The sequence below is a fragment of the Oncorhynchus mykiss genome, chromosome 5 (genome assembly GCF_013265735.2).
Source record: "Oncorhynchus mykiss isolate Arlee chromosome 5, USDA_OmykA_1.1, whole genome shotgun sequence".
In the NCBI taxonomy this organism is placed as follows: Eukaryota; Metazoa; Chordata; class Actinopteri; order Salmoniformes; family Salmonidae; genus Oncorhynchus; species Oncorhynchus mykiss.
Window position 1 is genome coordinate 36,286,764 of NC_048569.1, and position 11,189 is coordinate 36,297,952.

Genomic DNA, 11,189 nt, shown 5'->3' on the forward strand with positions numbered 1-11,189 from the left:
CAAAGATAGATGAGGGATGATCGTTTATGAATAGTCCAGGCAGTGTAATGTCATGTCATGCCCTTCGTGTCTAGAAGGAACATGGATTACCTGTGAGAAACACTTGGACAAACTATCCAAAAACCTGTACGTCTTGTGCTACTTAATAGGAAAGAACCCACAAGATAGTAGTCAGAGAGAGGGGATCCAAAGCGCTGTGAATAACTGACCTCATAACAGGCTTCTCTATTGAGATCACCTCCAGGCAGCTTTGAAGGGTTTTAAACATTTTAATGAATGCCAAAGAGCATAGTTACAATTAAATGTGCATCATTTCCTTATTTTCTTAACTGCTTCGTGCAGACAGAAAGCTAGACAGAAATCTACAAGCATGTTCTGTCCTAAATTGTGCTTTGTCCCACAGTGACCTAAGCACTTAGAATCCTGAATGAGCTTTTTGAGGCTCGTCTCCTAATTTATTTCTCTGCATTTCTTCTGCATTTCCATTTCAGCTTTCTCCAGCAAGACTTTCCGTGCATTTACTGCAATCCATTATACACCCCAAACACAGACGTGTGGCCGGATGACAACACGCATCCAGACCTCCGGTCTTCATCGTCCTGACGACAGAGTACCGGTGATTATAAATCTGCGTGATTGGGGCCTTTCCCTTGGCCAATTAGATGAGGTGAAATATGGGAGGTCACGCCTGCTGTGGAGGCAGCATGCAACCAGCGCTCTGTTTACTTAAATGTCCCTTATCAGCCCCCATCAGAGGACCTGGGACACAAAGAGAAGGGGCCCAGAGTGTGTCCCTTTGTTCACAGAAATGTGCCCTTTCTACAAGATTTCCTCCCTTGCGTTTTGTGGCATTCCTTTAGCAATGGACATCGACATTGTTAAGATAAATAGAACAGTTGGATAATGGATGAAAATATTCTAAACTTTTAAAATTTGTTATAGTTCATCAGATATTGACTGAATTATAGTTCAGGGATTCTGGTGGGAATTCAGGTATTCAATGTATTGTCAAATGCCACTTTTTTTGGGGGAATGCACTCATATATACCGTTACTTATTGTATCATGTATTTTTAAAATTATTGTATGTTAAAATAACGAAAAACAGATGTGCCTACTTTGCATAAACACACTGGGTGGATTTGCATATATGAATACATTAACATGAAGGGGTGGAACAGGGCTGCAATGACCAAACACTTGCTCTGTCAACTCTACCTGCACTCACCTGTGCTGTCTAAACTGTCTCATAAATTACTGTTGTTGCCCCGTTCTGTTGCATAATTCTACAAGTGTGTCAATAGTTTGATTCAAAATCAACACACTTGGCTCTAGATTACACCTATCTGTACATACTTTATGTTGTTTGCAAGATCAGATGTAATATCACTTTAATCCAAGTCTTAAATTGCTTTCGTTTCAGATAATCTAAATTGTAAACATTTCAACTGTATCTTTATTTTTATTTAACCTTTATTTAACTAGGCAAGTCAGTTAAAGAACAAATTCCTATTTACAATGACGGCCTACACCGGAAAAACCCGGACGATGCTGGGCCAATTGTGTGTCACCCTATGGGACTCCCAATCACGGCCAGTTGTGATACAGACTGGATTCGAACCAGGGTGTCTGTAGTGACGCCTCAAGCACTGAGATGCAGTGCCTTAGACCGCTGCACATTAAATTATAACTTTTTTTCAAATCCACAAAAATGTGTTATCTTTCTTCTGTCTCTTGTGATTTAAGTGTCAAGATGGTGCGTTAAATCCCGACGAACCTCTACAGAAGGTTTTCACCAACAACGAATTTGGCAGGTGAAGAACCGCCCACATTCATTTTCAATGAGGGCAAGGGATTGGGGGAAGCAGTGGTGTTCGGTGACGTTTAAGATAAGGGAGGACGATTATGTATTTTATGAGCATGGCCTTATTTTTATTACATCATATTGGATGACTGTCATTGATATTCCATTCACCCAGCTCAATGTATCATCGATAGGTTTAGGCTACTACATGATACTCAAATTGTCCCTATACCCATCATGAGGTTGCTACAACCTAGCCTATGAATCAAAGTTTACAAGGTAGGTGCACAAGTCGAAAGAAAAACTAGAGTAATCAAGGTGACAGTGAGTGAAACATTCAATACTACCTTGCACACTGTTGCCTGCATCTAGCTGATCTAGGGTGTAATCATTTGTCCAAAAGTTGCAAACGAGAGTTTCTATTGGACAAATTCAGGTAAGTTTCTCGTATTTCGTTCCGTTTGCTTCCGTTTAAGAAAATGTTTTCAACAGAATCGGCTGAATGAATACACCCCTGATCCCACGCAAACACAGTTCACTTTCATAGCAGCCACATGAAAACAGCATAATTATTTTGCTCATTGTATAATTCCTTCTTGCATCTACGCGCTCTCCTCCACTCTCCTTTTCCCTTCGCTTGTGGGCTTCGGTGCACAACACATCAGCTGTCTGTGACCATGTGAAACCTTCATATCGTAACCGCTAACCGTTACACACAGCCTACATCGTTGTAGCCATATTAGCTAATGTTATAGTCAACATAGCTACTAGAACTAACGCTTTAGTAAACCCACTACATTCATGCAGTACAGTGTACAGTCAACATGTAGTTTAGCAGTTACACATGCGGACCCAGGTGGCAATACATTAATAAAACCAAAAGCTTACCTTGACTTGGAAGAGTTCCAGTGTTGGATAGCCTTAGCCAGCTAACTAACATAGAGTCCCTCTCCGAGTCAGGTGTTTGAATAGGCTAAACTAGCTAGTGAAAGTGAGAGAAAAAAATACAAAATATAGATAGCTCTCCCTCTCTCTCTCTTGCTTCTCCTTCATTTTTAAAGAAATTAATTTGGTCAAAATTGTTCAACTATTGTCTTTCTCTCTCTTTGAGTCAACTACTCACCACATTTTATGCACTGCAGTGTTGGCTAGCTGTAGCTTATGCTTTCAGTACTAGATTCATTCTCTGATCCATTGATTGGGTGGACAACATGTCAGTACATCCTCTGAAAGTTCATCCACTGAAAGCTGTCATAATTACTGTGTAATTCTATGAAAGGGGGTGAAAACCATGAGCCTCCTAGATTTTGTACTGAAGTCAATGTACCCAGAGGAGGACGGAAACTAGCTGTCCCCCGGCTACACCATGGTGCTACCCTACAGAGTACTGTTGAGGCTACTGTAGACCTTAATAGCAAAACTGTGTGTTTCAATCAATTATTTGTGACGGGAATATATTTAGTATAGTTTTATCTAAAAAGGATAACTTTTTAATGTTTCATTGTTTTTATTTTTATGAAATTAACTGAGGTGGCTGGTCTTCCCCTTCCTCCTCTGAGGAGCCTCCAGTGGTGGGAAGGTGAGCGACGAGAACCCTTCTAGCGGAGCAGTAAAAAAAGTTGAGCTCTACTCTACTTTATGCAAATGTTAAGTGAAGAGAAGCCTTGGAGCGAAGCATTGTCAAGAGGAGGCTCCGCCTCTGGTTAAAAGCTACTGTTAGTGTTCTTATACAGTGCCTTGCGAAAGTATTCGGCCCCCTTGAACTTTGCAACCTTTTGCCACATTTCAGGCTTCAAACATAAATATATAAAACTGTATTTTTTTGTGAAGAATCAACAACAAGTGGGACACAATCATGAAGTGGAACGACATTTATTGGATATTTCAAACTTTTTTAACAAATCAAAAACTGAAAAATTGGGCGTGCAAAATTATTCAGCCCCTTTACTTTCAGTGCAGCAAACTCTCTCCAGAAGTTCAGTGAGGATCTCTGAATGATCCAATGTTGACCTAAATGACTAATGATGATAAATACAATCCACCTGTGTGTAATCAAGTCTCCGTATAAATGGACCTGCACTGTGATAGTCTCAGAGGTCAGTTAAAAGCGCAGAGAGCATCATGAAGAACAAGGAACACACCAGGCAGGTCCGAGATACTGTTGTGAAGAAGTTTAAAGCCGGATTTGGATACAAAAATATTTCCCAAGCTTTAAACATCCCAAGGAGCACTGTGCAAGCGATAATATTGAAATGGAAGGAGTATCAGACCACTGCAAATCTACCAAGACCTGGCCGTCCCTCTAAACTTTCAGCTCATACAAGGAGAAGACTGATCAGAGATGCAGCCAAGAGGCCCATGATCACTCTGGATGAACTGCAGAGATCTACAGCTGAGGTGGGAGACTCTGTCCATAGGACAACAATCAGTCGTATATTGCACAAATCTGGCCTTTATGGAAGAGTGGCAAGAAGAAAGCCATTTCTTAAAGATATCCATAAAAAGTGTTGTTTAAAGTTTGCCACAAGCCACCTGGGAGACACACCAAACATGTGGAAGAAGGTGCTCTGGTCAGATGAAACCAAAATTGAACTTTTTGGCAACAATGCAAAACGTTATGTTTGGCGTAAAAGCAACACAGCTCATCACCCTGATCACAACATCCCCACTGTCAATCATGGTGGTGGCAGCATCATGGTTTGGGCCTGCTTTTCTTCAGCAGGGACAGGGAAGATGGTTAAAATTGATGGGAAGATGGATGGAGCCAAATACAGGACCATTCTGGAAGAAAACCTGATGGAGTCTGCAAAAGACCTGAGACTGGGACGGAGATTTGTCTTCCAACAAGACAATGATCCAAAACATAAAGCAAAATCTACAATGGAATGGTTCAAAAATAAACATATCCAGGTATTAGAATGGCCAAGTCAAAGTCCAGACCTGAATCCAATCGAGAATCTGTGGAAAGAACTGAAAACTGCTGTTCACAAATGCTCTCCATCCAACCTCACTGAGCTCGAGCTGTTTTGCAAGGAGGAATGGGGAAAAATGTCAGTCTCTCGATGTGCAAAACTGATAGAGACATACCCCAAGCGACTTACAGCTGTAATCGCAGCAAAAGGTGGCGCTACAAAGTATTAACTTAAGGGGGCTGAATAATTTTGCACGCCCAATTTTTCAGTTTTTGATTTGTTAAAAAAGTTTGAAATATCCAATAAATGTCGTTCCACTTCATGATTGTGTCCCACTTGTTGTTGATTCTTCACAAAAAAATACAGTTTTATATCTTTATGTTTGAAGCCTGAAATGCGGCAAAAGGTCGCAAAGTTCAAGGGGGCCGAATACTTTCGCAAGGCACTGTAGATTCAACGGAAAGACAATGTATTCCATTGAGTCCATTTCAGCCATTACCAAGGTGTGTTTGACATTTCTGCGGTCATAACATTAACGGGAAAAAATGACAAGCAAAAGTTAGAGTTGCAGGGCTAAAATTAAAGCAATCAATCCAGTGAGATTTAAGTGGCGTGGATTTTGCACCACTCAAACACAGGAAATAGATGGCTGACGAAGACAGATCCTCAAGTGGGCGGGGTATGTGCGTTGATACATTCCATGTGCAAAAGTGACATGCTAGTGGAAATGGAAGTTCACTCTCAACGAATGCACTGTTTTTTTGTCTCCTACTGAAGCCTTCTTATGGTGTGCTTGAGAACAGAGAGGGGATAGTGGAAGGGACAGCTCAACCAAGAACTTTCAGTGATCCTAAGTGAAATTAGAGAAAATATATGTAATAAGTACAGTTGGGCAAAATGTATTTAGTCAGCCACCAATTGTGCAAGTTCTCCCACTTAAAAAGATGAGAGGCCTGTAATTTTCATCATAGGTACACTTCAACTGTGACAGACAATAAGAGAAAACCCCCCCCCCAGAAAATCCCATTGTAGGATTTTGAATGAATTTATTTGAAAATTATGGTGGAAAATAAGTATTTGGTCAATAACAAAAGTTTATCTCAATACTTTGTCATTGCCAACAAAGGGTATATAACAGAGGTCAAACGTTTTCTGTAAGTCTTCACAAGGTTTTCACACACTGTCGCTGGTATTTTGGCCCATTCCTCCATGCAGATCTCCTCAAGAGCAGTAGTGTTTTGGGGCTGTTGCTGGGCAACACAGACTTTCAACTCCCTCCAAAGATTTTCTATGGGGTTGAGATCTAGAGACTGGCTAGGCCACTCCAGGACCTTGAAATGCTTCTTACGAAGCCACTCCTTCGTTGCCCGGGTGGTGTGTTTGGGATCATTGTCATGCTGAAAGACCCAGCCACGTTTCATCTTCAATGCCCTTGTTGATGGAAGGAGGTTTTCACTCAAAATCTCACGATACATGGCCCCGTTCATTCTTTCCTTTACACGGATCAGTCGTCCTGGTCCCTTTGCAGAAAAACAGCCCCAAAGCATGATGTTTCCACCCCCATACTTCACAGTAGGTATGGTGTTCTTTGGATGCAACTCAGCATTCTTTGACCTCCAAACACGACGAGTTGAGTTTTTACCAAAAAGTTATATTTTGGTTTTATCTGACCATATGACATTCTCACAATCTTCTTCTGGATCATCCAAATGCTCTCTAGCAAACTTCAGACAGGCCTGGACATGTACTGGCTTAAGCAGGGGGACACGTCTGGCACTGCAGGATTTGAGTCCCTGGCGGCGTAGTGTGTTACTGATGGTAGGCTTTGTCACTTTGGTCTCAGCTCGCTGCAGGTCATTCACTAGGTCCCCCCGTGTGGTTCTGGGATTTTTGCTCACCGTTCTTGTGATCACTTTGACCCCTTGCGTGGAGCCCCAGATCGAGCCCCAGATCGAGGGAGATTATCAGTGGTCTTGTATGTCTTCCATTTCCTAATAATTGCTCCCACAGTTGATTTCTTCAAACCAAGCTGCTTACCTATTGCAGATTCAGTCTTCCCAGCCTGGTGCAGGTCTACAATTTTGTTTCTGGTGTCCTTTGACAGCTCTTTGGTCTTGGCCATAGTGGAGTTTGGAGTGTGACTGTTTGAGGTTGTGGACAGGTGTCTTTTATACTGATAACAAGTTCAAACAGGTGCCATTAATACAGGTAACGAGTGGAGGACAGAGGAGCCTCTTAAAGAAGAAGTTACAGGTCTGTGAGAGCCAGAAATCTTGCTTGTTTGTAGGTGACCAAATAATTATTTTCCACCATAATTTGCAAATAAATTCATTAAAAATCCTACAATGTAATTTTCTGGATTTTCTTTTTCATTTTGTCTGACATAGTTGAAGTGTACCTATGATGAAAATTACAGGCCTCTCTCATATTTTTAAGTGGGAGAACTTGCACAATTGGTGGCTGACTAAATACTTTTTTGCCCCACTGTATAAGTAAGACACTCAGATAAATATAGATATACAGTACATAGCCGTGTATTTTGTATGTTACAATTATATGAAAGTTAACGCAAACATACTGTCACGTTCTGACCTTTATTTCCTTTGTTTTGTTATTATTTAGTATGATCAGGGCGTGAGTTGGGGTGGGCAGTCTATGTTTGTTTTTCTATGTTTTGGGTATTTCTATGTTTCGGCCTAGTATGGTTCTCAATCAGAGGCAGGTGTCATTAGTTGTCTCTGATTGAGAATCATACTTAGGTAGCCTGGGTTTCACTGTGTGTTTGTTCGTGATTGTTCCTGTCTCTGTGTTTGCACCAGATAGGACTGTTTTAGCTTTTCTCACGTTTGTTGTTTTGTTAGTTTATTCATGTATAGTTTCTTTATTAAAGAACAATGAATAACGACCACGCTGCGTTTTGGTCTGCCTCTCCTTCACATCAAGAAAACCGTTACAGAATCACCCACCACAACAGGACCAAGCGGCGTGGTAACGGGCAACAGCAAAAGCAGCAGCAGGAGAAGCAACAGAGGCAGCAGCAGCAGGAGCAGCTGCAGCAGCAGTGGGAGAGGCTGCACTATTTGGAGGAATGGACATGGGAGGAAGAATTGGAAGGTAAAGGACCCTGGGCACAGCCTGGAGAATATCGCCGCCCCAAAAATGTATTGGGGGGGTGGCACACAGGAAGTGTGGTGAAGCCAGGTAGGAGACCTGCGCCAACTTCCTGTGCTTACCGGGGGGCTGGAGAGACCGGGCAGGCACCGTGTTATGCTGTGAAGCGCACGGTGTCCCCAGTGCGGGTGCATAGCCCGGTGCGGTGCATTCCAGCTCCGCGTATCGGCCGGGCTAGAGTGGGCATCGAGCCAAGTGCCATGAAGCCGGCTCTATGCATCTGGTCTCCAGTGCGTCTCCTTGGGCCGGCTTACATGGCACCAGCCTTGCGCACGGTTCGCCTGCATAGCCCAGTGCGGGCTATTCCACCTCGCCGCACTGGCAGGACGACCGGGACCATTCAACCGGGGAAGGTTGGGCAGGCTCGGTGCTCAAGAGCTCCAGTGCGCCTGCACGGTCCGGTCTATCCATCACCACCTCCACGCACCATCCCTCCAGTGGCAGCCCCCCGCACCAGGCTGTCTCTCCGGCTCATCCTTACAGAGGCTCCCGCCTCTCCAGCGCTGCCGGGGCCTTCCTCCTCTCCAGCGCTGTCGGAGTCTCCCGCCTCTCCAGCGCTGCCAGAGCCTTCCTCCTCTCCAGCGCAGCCGGAGTCTCCCGCCTGTTCGGCGCTACCAGAGCTCCCGCCCCTCAGTCCAGAGGCGCCAGAGCTACTCAGTCCAGCGCTGCCAGAGCCTTCCTCTCCAGCGTTGCCGGAGCCTCCCGTCTGCCCAGCGCCGCCTGAGCCACCCGTCTGCCCAGCGCCGCCTGAGCCACCCGTCTGCCCAGCGCCGCCTGAGCCACCCGTCTGCCCAGCGCCGCCTGAGCCACCCGTCTGCCCAGCGCCGCCTGAGCCACCGTCTGCCCAGCGCCGCCTGAGCCACCCGTCTGCCCAGCGCCGCCTGAGCCACCCGTCTGCCCAGCGCCGCCTGAGCCACCCGTCTGCCCAGCGCCGCCTGAGCCGCCCGTCTGCCCAGCGCCGCCTGAGCCGCCCGTCTGCCCAGCGCCGCCTGAGCCGCCAGTCTGCCCAGCGCCGCCAGTCTGCCCAGCGCCGCCAGTCTGCCCAGCGCCGCCAGTGCCGCCAGTCTGCCCAGCGCCGCCAGTGCCGCCAGTCTGCAAGGGGCCGCCAGTGCCGCCAGTCTGCCAGGGGCCGCCAGTGCCCCTCAGCCCAGAGCCGCCAGAGCCCCTCAGCCCAGAGCCGCCAGAGCCCCTCAGCCCAGAGCCGCCAGAGCCCCTCAGCCCAGAGCCCCTCAGCCCAGAGCCGCCAGAGCCCCTCAGCCCAGAGCCGCCAGAGCCCCTCAGCCCAGAGCTTCCGCCCCTCTGTCCAAAGCTTCCGCCCCTCTGTCCCGTGGGGTCATTTAGAGGGGTCGCCGTGGTTAGGAGGCCACGGAAGCAGACAATAAGGCGGACTAAGACAATGGTGAAGTGGGGTCCGCGTGCCGCGCCGGGGGGGGGGGGGGGGGGGGTACTGTACTGTACTGTCACGTTCTGACCTTTATTTCCTTTGTTTTGTCATTATTTAGTATGGTCAGGGCGTGAGTTGGGGTGGGCAGTCTGTTTGTTTTTCTATGTTTTGGGTATTTCTATGTTTCGGCCTAGTATGGTTCTCAATCAGAGGCAGGTGTCATTAGTTGTCTCTGATTGAGAATCATACTTAGGTAGCCTGGGTTTCACTGTGTGTTTGTGGGTGATTGTTCCTGTCTCTATGTTTGCACCAGATAGGACTGTTTTAGGTTTTCTCACGTTTGTTGTTTTGTTAGTTTATTCATGTATAGTTTCTTTATTAAAGAACAATGAATAACAACCACGCTGTGTTTTGGTCCGCCTCTCCTTCACATCAAGAAAACCGTTACACATACCTGTTACTTTGTAAGCATATGCCATTTTTGCATTTGACAATACACCACAACATCATAGCATAAAGTTCACTCCTAAACTGAATCAAATGTTTGTGCGCAGTTGTACAGACAAAGCTACCCAAACCCCTTTTATCTCAAAAACACGTTATCATATTCACAGAATGCATGACACACATTTCTGTACAGTGAGTCAAAACCGCATTTTCAGTTTGCATTAGGTTGACTGGGACAGCAAGTTAAACTCGAACACTATTATTATAGTCCTAATTGTAACCAAATGTCAATGCAATTCAATGTTGTGTGATATCGAAACATCTGAGGATTTCAGATATTTATAATTTGTTGGGCTAAGATGTTGGATAGATGTCTGAAGAGGTTACAGAAGATGGAGATGCTAAAAGTGTCCCACTTTTTCTGAATTAATTCAAATAACAGTACTAATATCAGTTCTACAAGAACAAATAAACAGGATATAGTGCTACAAGACCCAGAGCTCTGCCTAACCTAAGTACAGGGGGTCCCTAATGTAAACTGGATCTCTTTCCTCCATTGAAATAGCCTATAAGACCATCCTGCTTTAGTTGCTCCAAGTTGTCCTACTTTAGCTGCTCCATGTTGTCCCCACTTTAGCTACTCCATGCTGTCCTACTTTAGCTGCTCCATGTTGTCACACTTTAGCTGCTCCATGCTGTCACACTTTAGCTGCTCCATGCTGTCACATTTTAGCTACTCCATGCAGTACTACTTTAGCTACTCCATGCTGTCCCACTTTAGCTGCTCCTTGCTGCCCTACTTTAGCTGCTCCATGCCGTCCTACTTTAGCTACTCCATGCTGTCCCACTTTAGCTGCTCCATGTTGTCCTACTTTAGCTACTCCATGCTGTCCCACTTTAGCTGCTCCATGTTGTCCTACTTTAGCTGCTCCATGCGGTCCCACTTTAGCTGCTCCATGCTGTACCACTTTAGCTGCTCCATGTTGTCCCACTTTAGCTGCTCCATGCTGTCCCACTTTAGCTGCTCCATGCTGTCCCACTTTAGCTGCTCCATGCTGTCCTACTTTAGCTACTCCATGCTGTCCCACTTTAGCTTCTCCATGTTGTCCTACTTTAGCTGCTCCATGCTGTACCACTTTAGCTGCTCCATGCTGTCCTACTTTAGCTGCTCCATGCTCTCCCACGTTAGCTGCTCCATGTTGTGCTACTTTAGCTACTCCATGCTGTCCTACTTTAGCTGCTCCATGCTGTCCCACTTTAGCTGCTCCATGCTGTTCTACTTTAGCTGCTCCATGCTGTCCCACTTTAGCTGCTCCATGCTGTCACACTTTAGCTGCTCCATGCTGTCCTACTTTAGCTGCTCCATGCTGTCACACTTTAGCTGCTCCATGCTGTCACACTTTAGCTGCTCCATGCTGTCCTACTTTAGCTGCTCCATGCTGTCCCACTTTAGCTGCTCCATGCTGTCACAC